This window comes from Xenopus laevis, chromosome 9_10L, assembly GCF_017654675.1.
Source record: "Xenopus laevis strain J_2021 chromosome 9_10L, Xenopus_laevis_v10.1, whole genome shotgun sequence".
Classification (NCBI taxonomy): Eukaryota; Metazoa; Chordata; class Amphibia; order Anura; family Pipidae; genus Xenopus; species Xenopus laevis.
In genome coordinates, this window is record NC_054387.1 from 74,851,447 (window position 1) to 74,868,805 (window position 17,359).

At 36.4% G+C, this 17,359-nt stretch overlaps 1 pseudogene; it reads right to left on the bottom strand.

Moving 5' to 3' along the window:
• Positions 1–6,340: 6,340 nt before the first annotated feature.
• LOC108701362 overlaps positions 6,341–17,359 on the bottom strand; it is a 45,347-nt pseudogene continuing 34,328 nt past the window's right edge.

The following is a 17,359-nucleotide window of genomic DNA, read 5'->3' on the forward strand; positions in this document are numbered from 1 at the left end:
ACTAAGGGTCGAATATCGAGTGTTAATTAACCCTCGATATTCGTCTAGGAACTAAAATCCTTCGACTTCGAATATCGAAGTCGAAGGATTTAGCGCAGATAGTGCCATCGAACGATCGAAGGATAATTCCTTTGATCGAACGATTAAATCCTTCGAATCGAAGGATTTTAATCCAACGATCGAAGGAATATCTTTCGATCAAAAAAATTTAGCCAAGCCTATGGGGACCTTCCCCATAGGCTAACATTGACTTCGGTAGCTTTTAGATGGCGAACTAGGGGGTCGAAGTTTTTTTAAAGAGACAGTACTTCGACTATCGAATGGTCGAATAGTCGAACGATTTTTACTTCGAATCCTTCGATTCGTAGTCGTAGTCGAAGGTCGAAGTAGCCCATTCGATGGTCGAAGTAGCCCCAAAAAAACTTCGAAATTCGAAGTTTTTTTACTTCGAATCCTTCACTCGAAGTTAGTGAATCGTCCCATAGTGTTGTTCATAATGTTACATTTTTTTCTTAACCTTGGGTCCCGAGATGCTGCAGGGCTATAACTCTCAGTATCTTTCAACATATTATTGTAATGGGTTTCTAAAGGGGAATGTGGTAAATCTTTCAGGCAAGGGACAGCAGCACCCAAAGGGAACTACAATTGGAACAAGGCAAAGGAGGCAAATAACTGAAGAGACTGGAGCAGGATGGAGCAAGCACAGAACAGGACAGACAGAGATGGATAAAGCAAGTGTAGAGCAAGACATAGCAAGCTTAGAACAAGGCAAATTAGAGCAGGACTGAGTGGCTGCAGAACAAGACTGACTGGAGCAGGACAGATTGAGAATAGATCATGATTGACTGCAGCTAGATTATGGAGCAGGTGTTATACAGGGCAGTGTGAAGCATATTACAAGAATGCAATAGGAAGTCAGTACAAGCTAAAAGTCATGGACAAAGCAAGAAACCTCAACCCAACATAATACTTCAAAGGTTAAACAGTTGTGTAATTGAAGAGCTAGGACCTTCAACAACTCCTTGTAATTCATAACAAATAATGTGAGTGCTAGTCCTTCGGGATGATTTTGTCTTGTTGATCTTTTCATAGTCTCCCAGCTGTAAATGATATCCCACAATACAAAAATAGATCAGCGCATATGGCAATAGAAAAATTTTATAGTGTATTAATTTCAATCACTTAAAGGGGAACTCCGGCTTTCAAACCAAAATTTGATAAAGAGGCCGACATAACACAGAAAAGCTTAAGTTGTGTTTGTGTGGAGTTCCCCTTTAAATCAAAACCCAGTGTTATGGAAAATATTTAAAGGAATGTTTCCCCTTTACTTTTCAGACTTCCAGAAATAGAGTATAAAGTCAGATGTTCATAATATAGTCATATACTAGTGTTCAATACAAAGCCTCCACCATTCAGCCGAAGTGCCTACTCACAAACCAATGGTAAAAGGTATTGCCTGTAGTACTCAATTAAGCAAGTCTTTCTCTACTTCCAGTGCATCCTCAGACTTCAACCAAAAAGATATATATATATATATATATATATATATATATATATATATATATATATATATATATATATATATATATATATTTGGAGGGTTGCTGTTTGGGATCCTGTTGGTGTGTGTACTCCCCTCGTGGTTCTACCTGGATGTGACGTCATCCCAGCCTGACGAGTTTCACTGGACGAATCAGTTTCCTCCAAGGAACCAACCAGCAATCCTCCAAACTTATATACATACCGTACTTATATACCATATATACATAAATGTAACTGGGGCTTTCACAAATCTAACTATTTTGTTTATTGAATGCTAATTTTTTTAACCTATTTTCAGAAAAATATTCAAGTACACTCTGAAGTCAAGATCTGTAAGCTCATTTAACAAAATATTGGCAAGGTGCAAAATGCAAAAAACAGAATCGAGTCACTATGCTTTTCGTACTTTGCACCCTTAAGGTCCAGGCAGGGTCGGTTGGGCGGTGGGATACTTGGAAAAAACCCACTGAGACCTGCCGGCCCAGACCTGTTCACCTGTATGCTGCTGATGCTCCAGTTTAATGCCGCCCGTCCGCATCAGTTGACGGGATGGTGGTATAAGGAGGTATGCAGGAGGGGTGCCCCTGTGGTTGCAAGAGGGGCCTTTCTGATTGAAGCACCAGTGGGCCCAGTAGATGGGCTTTCTTAATGAGTTGAGTTTTATCCCGAAGTGATAATAAATAATTATTTCAATGAATAATTTTCCATCCTTATATTCTGTTGAGTATTTTTTTTAAATACTAACTGTGAATGATGTGGTGGTATTTTAGAATAGGACCAATCTATAACCTTCAAAGCTCATCATTCCTCTGCACTTCACTACATCTCTTTTCTTGTGTCTCCATTTGTTACTGGCAAACTCCTCTGCTACTTTCAGTGTAGTCATTTGATTGCACCACCCGGTACTACAGCTGTTTCCCACCTTAAAGGAGCACTAAACCCCCAGAGATATAACAGCCCCCTCCTCCTCGCACAGTGTATTGCCTATATTAGTATTACTTATATTAGTGCTCCTATTGGGAATCCTAAGCGCAAGAAGCAGAGCAGCACAGTGGGGTCTCTCAGCACCATCTTCTATCCACATTCGTATCCACTTTGGGCCTATAGCTTGCAGGTGCATTCACAGTTGGGGCTAGTCAGGAATCTGCTTCAACTGCACTGGTATTATACACTTGATAGAAACACAATTTTCATAGCTTCGGATTTTTCTAACCCTATGACTCAGTTTCAATGTAGAAATATTCATATTTAATTTGCATAACTTATTTACTATATGGGCATAATTGATAGCACCTGAAACTATGCTCAGTTTATATTTGTTTAGGGATGCACTGAATCAGTGATTTTGGGATTCACCCGAATCCTGAATCCATTGTGAAAAATTTGGCTGAATACTGAACTGAATTTGAACCCTTATTTGCATATTCAAATGAGGGTCAGGAGGGGGCAAAGAGAACCGTGCATGCAGCATGCTGTTTTAATTCCTGGTTTGTCTGATGAAAAATCACATGATCTTAAGGATTTTGATTTGGTTCAGCCAGGTGCTTGGATTCGGCTGAATCCGAATCCAGCTGAAAAAGGCAGAATCCCTGGATTTAGTTCAACCCTATATCTGTTACTCTTCTTCTTTTTTTTATTTCTGCTTTTTTTCTTTTTTCTTTTTCTGCTTTAGGTTTTACTGTAAAAAAAAATCATCTATGTTGACCTATAACCATAGCTCAACATGGTTAGAAGTTTTTAATAAATTTGTATGGTCTAACTAATCAATGGGGAAAAAAATCCCCTGCACTTTATCTGCTGGTGATTAATGATCATATCTCTATAAATACCTTTTTTCTTATTCCTTTAAACTTTGTTCTAAAACTGGCAGTGTATGTTTCTTTACTTTCTTGTTTAAAAAGCCAGCAGCTGCATAGGGGGATCTATAAAATTAAATTTAACATTGTTTATCTTTCCTGCCTATTTTTGGTTTAATGTGAGATACTATTCAAGAGCTGTATTTTAGACTTTCTGTTGTCATTTCCCTTGATCTGGGGCAGAATATTCTTATCTTCATTTACGTCAGTTTCATTACAATTTGAACAACCTGTCTCTACATTCTTATAAAGAATCAAGATGATGTATATATAACTGTTATCAAGTGTTCTTTCCAATTTCATCCTTTGTGTGCATTATTATATATTTCTTATTTAGTTTTATGATGTAATAATCATCCTGTTAAATATAATGTGTCTAATGGCCTGAAGCCAGAGGCAAACTAGACTGAGTTGCAGTTGTAGATAAAATGTACAATTTGAGATATAGATCTGCTTCTTATGAATAAATCACTGCAAGAATTCTAAGAAATACTAAATAGCATTAAAGTTATACATTTACATGGAAAAGTGCAAAAACATTTTCTGGACACATTACCGAAAAGTAGTTGTCTTTGGATCTATACTGCAAATAAATATACAAGTATGGGACCTGTTAGCCAGAATGCTCGGGACCTGGAGTTTTCAAGATAACGGATCTTTCCGTAATTTGGGTCTTCATGCCTTAAGTCTACTAGAAATTCATTTAAACATTAAATAAACCCAATAGGCTGGTTTTGCTTCCAATAAGGATTAATTATATCTTAGTTGGAATCAAGTACAAGCTACTGTTTTATTATTACAGAGAAAAAGGAAATCAGTTTTAAAAATTTGGATTATTTGGATAAAATGGAGTCTATGTGAGCCATTCCATAATTTGGAGCTTTCTGGATATCAGGTTTCTGGATAAGGGATATTATACCTGTATTTACATTATATAAATATATGTACAGTATAAATGTATAAAAGTTTGGTTAAACATTCTGGTAGCGTGGAGATACCTCTGCATTCAAGTTGGCATTAATTCCAGGATTCCTCTGTAGGCACTTTGGGCTCAGTAGCATCTGATTCATTAAAAACTGTGGTAGAATTGCATATATTTTGATGCATCAGATGCAAAACTGTGCTTGCCCACAATGGTGCTGAAATTGTGGGAAGAAATGAAGCATTATAGCTAAAAGCAACAGTAAAACCTACTGTTCCACCTAATGGACCATGGATAAAATGTTGTATAGTTACTATGCAAAGTGGGGGCAGATGGTGCTCACTAGAAATTGGTGCTGTGTCAGATGTATGAAGTTGGAGTTTCTTCTTACATGTAGAATGACGGGCATTTTGGCAACCTCTAATTTGGGGGACATACAGATAAGTAGTAGCAGATAGGTTCCCAATTCTCTCATCACACCTGTAGTGATCCTGTTGTAACATTATGCCTGGATTTAAACCAGTGACCATGGAGATTCTATGCAGTCACCTATTCCTCTGCTCTATATAAGCAGGCAGTTATGGTCCTGGTTCACTGTTATTGGTATCTCTGTATTTCCAAGTAGGCATGACTTGTTGAACATGTTGTTAATATGACCATAGGTGATCGGTGTTAGCCATTAGTCTAGCTATAAAACCCACTGCTCTGCACTGAATCACAACCTGTTATAGGTCAAGCTTGCTTGTGCCTTGGTGCTCTGATTTCTGCAATTGTTGTTCCTTGATTCTTGCTTCCCTGCTACTGTCCTCAGTGTGATTTCCTGGTTCTTGGCCTTGAGTTTGACTCACGATTTTGCTCCTGTTATCTGGGTCTGAACCGGCCTGACTGACGACGTCCAGCTCTTTCCTTACCATCTCCTTCCACAGATTATACTTTTGGCTCCCTTGCCTGCCCCTGTGGGAGTACTGGATGCTAGTGCAGTAAGTCCTGGTGGCACCTGAGTAGCTGAGGTCCAAAGCCAAAGGTGGCTGTTATAGGCAGAAGAGCACGTCTAGACAGGAATCCAGTATTCAATTCTGTGTCACACATAAGCAGGAAAATATGTTGATAATATATATCTTTAGGAATTAAGCCTACTCTTTTTTTATTAAAAAAAAGTATTAAAATATATGTGTTTCAGTGGATTTAAACATTATGATGGATGGAAGAGGCAAACTAAAATCATGAAATAACCTACCAACCCCAGAAAGTTGAATAAACAATGTAAAGCCAGTCCTTTATTTCATATAAAATCACAGAAAACAAATGATGTCTATCTAATTAAGTGCTACATAATAAGATCACCTATCTATCATAATTAGCTCTATTCAGTTCAATAAAACCTCTTTGTTGTGTCTGCACACATATGATTAAGAACATTTACAACTATCAATATACATTTACCCAAATACATACATGAAAAAACAAAAACAGTCCCACACTGAGTTAAAACTTCCTTCTGAATGCCAAATGCATTCCATGAAACCGTTGTAAGTTTGTAAATTTCCTTGTTTAACATACACATTGAGCCAGTGTTATCTTTGTATAAAATATAAGGGTATCCTTAGCCATTTGCCAAACTGCATTCCCATTATTTGTTACAGTTAACTTGCACAAGGTAGCGGGTATTAGTTCTCTACAAACTGTAGTATGTTGGTAAGATGTAATATGAAAGGGAGTTAATAATTATATCCATCAAGATTACATTTGTAACCAATGTTAAATCAAACAATGTTCCTTGCTTTAAATCCTCCTTACGTAAATAAGCTCCTTAAGTATGTCTACACTTGCTTCCTCATATATAACCTGTACTTAATTCTTTGCATTGTCTTCTCCTTCCATTGCTGCCCTCAGAGACCTGACTTAAGGGGCGAATGTAATTAAAAGTCGCAAGCGTTATTTAAAATGGCGACTTTGCGAATGTTGAGCACTGCTTGCAATGTAAAATCAGTTGCTGGCGAATATTACATTGTGCATTTTCGCTAAGCAAAGGTTTAGTGTTAAAACGTGCTCTGGAGTTTCGTTAAATATTTTGTAGCAAAAAAAGTTTTGCAATCGCAAAATTTTATAAGAACGTTCGCAAAAACTATTTGGCAAACTTTGTCATTGAGGTCTATAATCAGTCAAGAAGGACCCAAACGTGGTCATTAACGTTCACAAGCGTCTTTGTGCAGGTTTTTTGCTCTAGTAAAACATATTCCATTCTCCACGAGAGGTGACTTTTAAACTCTGTGTACACACAATGAATGTAATAAATATAATACAATAAACATTTATACTGTATGTACAGCCTTGCATTTCTTTTCCTACAGCTATGGAATTAAGACTTTATTTTTGACAGGCCTGTATAGACTGCAGCAGATGAGTAGTAAAAATTTATGAAGTCATTGAGGTCTATAATCAGTCAAGAAGGACCCAAACGTGGTCATTAAAGTTCACAAGTGTCTTTGTGCAGGTTTTTTGCTCTAGTAAAACATATTCCATTCTCCACTTCGAGAGGTGACTTTTAAACTCTGTGTACACACAATGAATGTAATAAATATAATACAATAAACATTTATGAGTACAGCCCTTGCATTTCTTTTCCTACAGCTATGGAATTAAGACTTTATTTTCCACAAGCATTGGATTACTGTTCCAAGTATCATTAGCTAATTGCACTAACTGCTGAGCTTGCTGTCAGAAGTATCCTCAAGATTTGACCACATTTTCTTCTGAACTGTTTTTAATGCCAAACACTACAGAAGTTTCACGTGTAGCCTCATGCAACAGCTAATTATACAGTATTGAAGTGTTGACAACAGATTAAAACAGCAGTTTAACTAAAAGCGCTGGTAAAGGTAGAAGTTAATGGAGTGAATAAAAGTCAGTGTGAAAATGAGCTTTAAAAGTAGATGTCATACAATCCTTCACTGGATTTCATCCCATTTGAGCAAACACTTAAAATACATCAGTGTATTCCAGCAAAGCTTATGTCTCAATTGAACCATTAACTAATTGGTGCTCCAGTTGTAACAAGTTTATAATAGGCTCCCTTTTTTCTCCATAAGTTCTTCGTGATCTCCTTTCTCTATGACAATTCCTCGAGACATGACAGCGATGATATCTGAATTCTGAATTGTAGACAAGCGATGGGCAATGACGATGCAAGTACGTCCCTCCCTTGCTTTGTCAAGGGCAGCTTGAACCGTCTAAATATAAATAAATAGCATTAGACACAATACATATTACATCAACTTTATTATTTTACCATATCTAGCTAATATTCACATTTATAAAACATTCATCTAATTCATTGTATTGCTAATAAATTATTTGGAGAGTTTAAATCGTGCCTAAATTTCTCCATTTCCTGTAAACTGTTGTCTTACTCCCATATGTAGTAAAACAAGGAACACAATGTGCAAAGTGCAAACATATATGGCAAATGGCACTGCAGCTTACCCTGGGGTGCAGGTGCTTACTAAATGCACACTACACCTGGGCAATTAAGGAGGCTATTTATTCATTTTCAAAAAGGTATGGCAGAGCAGATGAGAGTTATATTAAAGTCTAGCATTGTAGAGGTGAAAAGAGACAGGTGAACAAATGGAAAAACAATTAAGTCCCCCCAAAACAATACACATAGACATATTAAAAAGGGCTTTCAGTAGAGGGACTGAAATACAATACATTGAGCATAAAGAGAAATGCAGTGATGCAGAAAGTGGCTCAACATGTGGCATAATACCGATGAGAATGTCTCTGCCTGAATTCTTTCTGCGGGTTTATTCAACACTTACCTTTTCACTTTCTGTATCTAAAGCAGAGGTGGCTTCATCAAGCAGCAAAATTTTAGGGTCTCTGACAATTGCTTGAGCAATAGCAATCCGTTGCTTCTGGCCACGAGAAAGCTGAGACCCATGTGCACCAACATTGGTATCATATTTCTGTAACATGGAAAGAAATATTAGATACAACAGCCTATTTTAGTTCAAACTTAAAACTTGACATTTTACAAATTGGTTTGCTGTCTATCCTATGGAGTGGTTGTCTGAGAAGGTATTTTGGGCTTATGCTCTTCTCGATTCCCAGACCTCTACAGAGTAAGGCCTGTGGAGTAGTTGCTAGAGATCAAATCATTTGGGGCCTGGGTGACTTTCAGCAGCTAGGAAGGTTTAGGATAACATGTGCATACATTGTTGGACAACCACCAGCATCTATAGATTTCATGATGATATCTTTCTTTATGAAGCAAGTTGTTTAAATAACTGAGATATTGATGTCCTTACTAGATATATATCTCACACTTTAAAAATGATACAGTTGGGTCCAATAAAAATTGTGAATTCCCCTCTGAAGTGGTTCTGTAATGTTCCCCAGTGATGAGCTTAGACTTTGCCAACCACTGGAGGTCTTGACTTCTGTAGGTATGAACTTACATCTGGAAGCCCCATGACAAAGTCATGCAGTTGGGCTTTCTTGGATGCTTCAATGATCCTATCCATAGAGAGTTCTTGAGTATTATTTCTATATCTGATATTATTCACTATGCTGCAGTCAAACAATACTGGCTCCTGAGATACAATGCCAATCTGAGAGCGAAGGAAGGCAACATTGATGTTCTTGCTGTTGTGCCCATCTATAAGCTGTTAAAACAAACAGAATACGTTTGTAACACACTGTACTATGTAAAAGAATATTGTAAGCAAATGTAGTTTAAAATTAATAGTAATACACTATATATATATATATATATATATATATATATATATATATATATATATATATATATATATATATATATATATATATATATATATATATATATATAGACTCTTCTCATACAGTGATGTTTTTCATCCAAATTTAGCTCATTAATGTGAGATATAATTTATTGTATAATATCCTGAATAAATTATATCCTTATAAACGGTGAGTTCTGATGTCATCAGTTATAAACGGTGAGTTCTGATGTCATTTCTGTCACATGGCTCACTGAAACTTGTGTATTATAATAAATAAAGTACCCCCTGTTGCAAAATATGAGTATATTAGAAGTTACCTCGGAGTTCTATGACCTGTATAAAAACACTCGGCTTCGTGTTTTTATTAGGTCATGAAACCCCTCGATAATTTATAATATCCTTATAATTTACAAGAGGGGGTACTTTATTCATTATATATTTATTCATTGTCATAAACTTCCATAAGCACATCTGCTGTACTGTAAGCAATCCCAACATTGCTATCCTTTATTCTATACCAATAATAAGCTTAGTTGTCCTTCTCTCTGGCCTCATGTTAATAACACCCTTTTTGGACCAATAAGATTTTAAGTACTGTGAAGTAGGGCCTTACTACCACTTCAATTATACATTCTATATTAATAATAATATCAGCTTAGTCTGTTTCCCCTTGATTCTGGTGGTAATGTGTCTGAATGGTATAGTAAATATCCCTCTTTCATTTCAGTGGGTTACTTCATACATACAGTTCATTAAGTTGAAGCTTACCACTTTGCCCTTGTCTGGATCATAAAACCTTTCAAGAAGTTGTACACTGGTACTTTTGCCACATCCGCTGCTGCCAACAAAGGCAAGGGTCTGTCCTGGTTTCACAGAAACATCAAGGCCATTCAATACCTGGATATCTGGACGTGTTGGATAGGTAAATTTGCAGTCTTTAAAATCAATGCTTCCTTTAAAATCAGTCTGTAAAAAAATGACAATGCATGATGACTATATGCAGATTTTCTTGTTAAAGCCTTGTATTGTGATGTGAAATGTGAAAATGAAACCAATTAGTATAATCAGTAGATATCTTGGGCTGCAACATTATAACTCCATAACCAACTACACAATAACTCACCCATTTTTCTCCATGATCACTATACACACTAATTTTTGGAATGCGGTCCACCAGTTTAAAGAAGCGAGCAGCAGAGATTTTAGCTTTGGCATAGTCTGGAGTATATGAAGATGCTCTTCCTAATGCAGTTCCACTGGTCACAATGCCAGATATCACCCTGGGTTTAATGAAAACAGAGTGGGAAAATGTACATAGAGAATACACACATGATGTAGGCAGGTCATGTAACTTTAGTAAACAGTTTCTTTGTCTTTCATTGAAAGTTTTCTTTTACACTTGGGCATGGAGATGGCAGCAATGGGCTCAAAAGAAAGAATATTGCTTAGACACTGCCCAACCAGCTTTTCAACCAAATCGTAAATAAGTTCCTATACTTAGGTATAAGGATTTCTTTATAATATACTATAACTGACGTACCCACTAAATTCTATAGCACTGGCAGGCTATCTATATACCTGAATGTTTAAATATAACCTTGATCACCGACCTTGCAGCAGAAATACTGAAAAGGGAGAGTAGAGGAGACAGCAGTACTGTGGTTTTCCCAACAATCAAATTAGACCCACACAAAAACCCTTCTATTATTTTTCGGAAGTTAATTAAGTCCCCAGGTAGAAAATGACATTTATGAGCTACTTGTGTCCTGATTTCTCTAAAGAGCAGACTTTTACATTAAATGTTGAACCTCACCCTTTAAAGCTGCCAAAAATGTTCTCTCTTACAAGCCCTTACAAGCTTAATGTTAACAGAAAAATGTGTCATTCTCTAGTACAGTACATGTATTTTGACAAAACCGAAATAATATTTTATAATGTTTTCTTATCAGCTATATGTATATAATTTAAGGAATCATTCATGGACTGAACAGGATCTGCAATGACATCTGATTTACAGTGAAATGTTAGAAGCATCTTCATCATTTGGTAGATGCTTCTATGATTACCCTCCTTAATGATGATACCATTTAGGTACCATCGCTAAATGTGAAAAAGATTTGGCTTTTAATATCAGAAAATTGATATACTTGGTTATGGACATCTGCCCAAATTTCATTACTAAGGATACATTTTACTTAAAAGATATATTTTTTACAAAGTTCCTACGTATATCACTTAATAATAAGATGAACGCCGTAAACACAGTGCCTGGGCATTTTGTATCCTTCACTGTCATATTATATTGCAATCTAATTCTCTAATTTGGAGGTGCATTCAAGTTTTCACTCAATTACATATGTCCCATTATTAAAGTGATTGCATCCACCACTACATTCTAGGAATATGTTTTATAGTAATATTATACAAGTTTTACCTGAAAACAAAACTGTAGTGAAGACCTTCCTTATCTACTAAATATCCACCATATCTATACGAAACAGTGTTGGCAATGAAAACAATACACTGGGCAAAGCCGAAACATAATCCGTAGACATTGGCTTTCTTGATTGCAGATCTGTATGGAGACTCCAGCTGTTCCTCATACATATCCACAAAGGTCTTCTCCTTGGCTATTCCTGCAATAGTTCTGATGTTTCCCAGAGCTTCGCTTGATATCTAGAAAATGTCAGCGGTCTGTTAACAGTCTAAGAAGTCAGATGTTCTTTTAATATTTTACATCAGTCAGATTGATAAATGCAAGAAGTAGTCATTCATGGTCTTCTACTGTATATATTTTCTAAGTTCTGGATAAGACATTACATTTTTATCAGAGCAATTATATAGGTTTGTAGTAAGAAAAGGTGAAACCCTATTCCTATCAGTGCATAGGTAACTGCAGTTTATACCTGTGTTTGTAGCAGAAGTCCACCTGTCACTGTTAAGTTTGCTACATACACCATATTTTATTATGGTTACAGAGGTAAGAGATGGAGAACAGCATTTTGACTTCTATAATTTTCCACCTAATGGTATCAGTGATTAAAACACTCCGGGGCAGATTTATCAGAGGTCGAGGTGAATTTTCGAAGTTAAAAACTTCGAATTTCAAGCTATTTTTTGTGTACTTCGACTAGGGAATAGTCTCTTTTAAACTTCAACGTCAACCATTCGCCATCTAAAACCTGACGAAGCGTTGTTTTAGCCTATGGGCGACCTCCAAGAACCTATTTAGAGTCAATTGGTGGTCTTTAAGAAATCAAAATTTTTTTGGGGGGGGAAATTCGGTATTCTTTCTATCATACGATTAGAATACGGCTGAATACGGACCTCTTCGACCCAAAAAAACCTTTGAGTTCACTTCGGTTGGTCTTTTTGAATTCGAATTTCAAAGTATTTTCAATTCGATATTCGACCCTTGATAAATATTCCCCCCATGTGACACTACCCTAAGAATCCCACAATTTGAATTTGAATAGTAGGGTGGTTACCCAGAAGACCACTACTATCATGGAAAGAAGTTTGCTGTCCACAAAAAAGATAATCTAGCTTGGATCAGTATACAGTATCAGGTGAAAGGCTTAAGTCAGTTTGTCTTGTATATGGTATTGTAATATTAATAGGTCTGTCGAAGTGTTAGTTGGTTCTTTTATAAAACAATCAAATAAAGCCTACCCTTCCAGCAGCTTCCATAGCATGTTTATCTTGATTCGCAAACCCTGTGAGCATCTTGGCTTGCAGAGTAGGGATGTAGCGAACCGCCGATAATGTGTTCGCGAACGCCGTTCGCGAACACCGGCAAAAAATGCGAACAGTTCGCGAACAGTTCGCGAACTTCGAACATCCGAAAATCGTTCGATTCGAACGATCGAAGGATTTTAATCGTTCGATCGAACGATTTTCGTTCGAATCGAACGAAAATCGTTCGATTTTAGCGACCAAATGGTCGAACGATTTTGACGCGAACGCCTATTGGCGAACGTCGCGCGACGTTCGCGAACTTGCGGCGGACGCGAACAGCCGATGTTCGCGCGAACAAGTTCGCCGCAGAACAGTCCGCGACATCCCTATTGCAGAGCCCCAGACAGGGCCAAAAATGTCAGGAAGCACATGATCACCAGGGTTAGTTTCCAGCTAAAGTAGAAAGCAATTATAAGGGCAACACCGATGTTAGAGACTGAGTTCACAATCATTCCAATCTGGGATCCAGTTGCCTGTAAATATGAGGAGGCTGGTTAGTTTGGTGCACATCTTATATTTCCACTCATTATTTGTGTGCCTTCATGTCACTAATTTTACCAACAGAAAATGGAGTTTGGCTCCCTATGCATAGAACAATTATATCAAACTTTATTGCTTGCCATTGATATTAATTTATTGATATTATTTATGCAGGCCAAAAATGTAATGTAATGTAAAACATGCCTTGGGAAATACTACAAAGATGGCTGCTGGGGGCTGCCTAACATAACATACAGTAAATCTTTCCTTGTCCTATATAGGCCTACAAGTCTTTTTGTGTAGTTAATTTATATTAAATCCACTTACCCCCTGGACTTGTGAAGCATCTGTTGCAAGTCTTGTGGTCAGGGCTCCAGGGCTGTTTCTTGGGTCATCAAACCATCCAACTTCTTGGCCCAACAGTGATCTAAAGCCCAACTTCCGCAGCCTGCGTGTAAGCAGTTCCCCGGACTTAGCAAAAGTATAACCCTGAAAATAGAAACAGAGTATTGAAACAGAGTGTTGAAGTTTATATATTTATAAGTATGATGTTTATATATAGCATTTGCATGAAGAATAGGGCGTGCAAGAGCCTAAGGCGGGGCACTCGTCTGACATATGTTACACTACTGGTTGATTGGTTCTTAGGGTTACTAAACCTTGAGCTTAATTTTAACACTTTTTATTACATTTCCCAACATGTTTTTTATTTTAATTAGTTTATAATATGAAAATAAAGCTTAGGATTTGGTTAGTTCAGAATGACACTATGGGGCAGATTAATCAAGGGTTGAATTGAAAATTTTAATTAGAAATTTGAATTTTCATATTTTTTCTATGGTCAAAACTGTCAAATTCATCTATTGCATTTTTTAAAAAAAATTTGAATTAGATTTTTGAAATTTATCATACTCTGGCCCTTTAAAGGAAAACTATACCCACCCCCCAAACAATGTAGGTCTCTAGAAAAAGATATTGCATAAAACAGCTCATATGTAAAAACCTGCTTCATGTAAATAAAAATTTTTCATAATAATATACTTTTCTAGTAGTATGTGCCATTGGGTAATCATAAATCAAATCAAAAAATAAGGGCCGCCCCCTGGGATCATACGATTCAATGTGCACACAAACATACCAACAAACCATACTTGTTAACAGACAGAGTTGTGTCTTTTGCTTCAACACTTCTTCCTGTTACAGTTAGAGTTGTAGTATTTCTGGTCAGGTGATCTCTGAGGCAGCACACAGACCATCATGAAATGGTGGCACAAAACATATAAAAGGGCAGTTTTTACTTAAATATATATATACCAGTTTAGTAAGATTCTTTAATATGCCACTTAAGATATAAACTAGCTGTTGCTTAAGTATTCATTTTGGGGGTATAGTTTTCCTTTAAGAACTCAAATTCGAATATTTGCCAGCCGAATTGCTGTTTAAGTCAATGGGAGAGGTCCAGGGATCAATTTGGAGTTGTTTTTAGCCTTCCTAAAATTCGAGTTTTTAATATTCAAATCGAATGGATTTGAATTTGATTCGAGTTTTCGGGTTGATTTAATTCATCCGAGTTTAAAAAATTTGATTTTATTTATAAATTTTGATTGGTCGAATTTCTAATTTATGTGAGTTTAGGGGAGTTTTTAAAATCTCACATGAATTCGAAATTCGACCTTTGATTAACGTGCCTCCCCGTTATCATAAAACCTGTAATTCTACTCTGGATTTTTAACCAAAATGTTTGTACCTGCAAAAACTGGGTTAAGAATGATACAACACCAATCAAAACAAAAAGCACACAGATACCATTAATCTGGTTCTTCTGTTCTTCTTCATCAGGTAGAGAGAATATCTGCAGAAGGAAAGAGTAGCTGATGAAAGTCATTCTAATAAAAGTAGGCATGCTGGTAGGAAAGATATACAGTAGCCACTAGTGATGAGCAAAATCTTTTGCCAAGTTTTGCCACAAAAATGACACCCATAGACTCTAACGGGTGAAAAAAATAGTTGCAAGTCAAAATAAATGTCGTCGTCCATAGATTCCATTGCATTTCGGAGAATTTTTGCATTTTCGCAAATTTTCAGCAACTCGAAACAGGTCAGATTCGCCCATCACTAATAGTCACTCTTTTATATAGAAAGTTCATCATACAGCAGGCAAATATTAGTGATGCCCCTGGTCTAAATAGCACACTTTTCATTTCAATAATGATAAAATATACACTGTACATTGGTTACAAAACAGAATTATATTAAAACAAATGGGGTTAGATCCCAGCTTATAGATCTCTTAGCCTCATTAAAAGGAAGCCAAGCCACACAAGAGGCAACAAATGAGAAGTAAATTATTTAACTGAGATAAATGTACTGTATGTTAAAAAGAGGATTTATGTTTTTTGCTGATGGCAGTACTGTGCCAGTTCAGGAAAAAGGTACAGTTTGGTTTACTAAAAGACATTTTATACTAATGATTTTTATTCTAAGGGTTATTTTAGGTGACTATAATAGTTATTAAATGATTTCCCATGTTTTATGCTTCTGTCTTCTATTTCCATAGCGATTTTTGCTTTTTCTCCTATAGCTTATAGATTGTAGGGAGGAGCATTTTGTAACATGACAGTTTCCACACAATTACCTATGCCATATCTTAGGCAGTACCAAAGTTACCTATAATTATGAAGGTAATCATGTCCCAACTATTCAAAACCCCAACATCAGAAATTTAGCCGCTGCTATGTCAAGTCACTCTGTATCCACCTCTTGGTACTATTAAACTTCAAATAAAGAACTACTAGTATTCTGAGATCCAAATAGCTCTGTTTAGGCTGAAATCCTAGTGCCCTGCAATCAACCACCACACAGCAATCTGATGGCATATAAATGTTTTTCTTAAGAACAAGAACAAAGGCTATCAGCAACAATGGGAAGAATTACATATATTCAAGCCAGGAAGATTAATCAAAACACTTCCCACTGGAGCCAAACAGCACAAAGGCACAGTAAAGTATACTCCCTACAATTCCAATACTGTATTATAATGGTATTACATGCCGTTTTGTATCCAGTATCAAGGAGAAAGATCAGTGTTTTCCTTTGAGCAAACCTAACTTTCTATACACTTACCCCAAGAATCTGGCTAAAGAGTAAAGCATACAAAGGACTGACAGCTCCATTTATTGCAGCACCTATTGATCCAATTAACATATACGGCCATTCCGGAGCATTGTATTTTAAAATCCGTGCAACTGGTGCTGGCTCAATATTTTCTTCATTTTCCTCTATGATGTCCTAAAGTAAATAAAACAGATTTAGTAGAGAATAGACAATTCCCACTGAGGTTGTATTTTGGTCCTTTTATGTTTTTCTTGCATGTTTCAAATATCAGGGCTGGTCATGTAGACTGATTAAGCATTGTTAAGGGTACTCATTTAAAAATTGTTATTTCCAAAGCATCCCATTAATTAATTTCCCATTAATCTATTTCCCATTAATCTATTAATTAATTTCCCATTAATCTATTTCAACTGTTGTATGTGACTTGGCAACCTATATGTCTGATAGTCAGCTCTGTGACCATGGTCAGTGATTAGCAACTTAAAACAAACTGAATAAGATTATAATATTGTGATTAAAGTACTTTATCTCACCATTTTAGTGTTGCTTTCATCATCATAATGATTTGCATGTTGTATGGGTTCCGATGCATCAGCACCAACCACCAGTAATGGTGTATCTGGCACTAGATTGGATAGCTGAGACCTGGAGCGATGCCGAATTGAAGCTCTGAGAGTCAAAAGAAAAAACAACAGAACGTAAATTCATAATGACATTATTATCCTTTATTAATACAGTACCAATAAAATATGCACTGGGCCACAAATACTCCATCTACACTGAGTTTTGTAGAGGCCTTTATAGATGATTAATTTGCTACCAGTCTTTCTGGGGGGACTTATAAAAAACCATCATATAATAAGTGGGACCCTAGTGCCCAGATACTTGTAAACTTGAGACGTGTGGAATAAAATATATATTTATTCAAAAACAACAAAAAA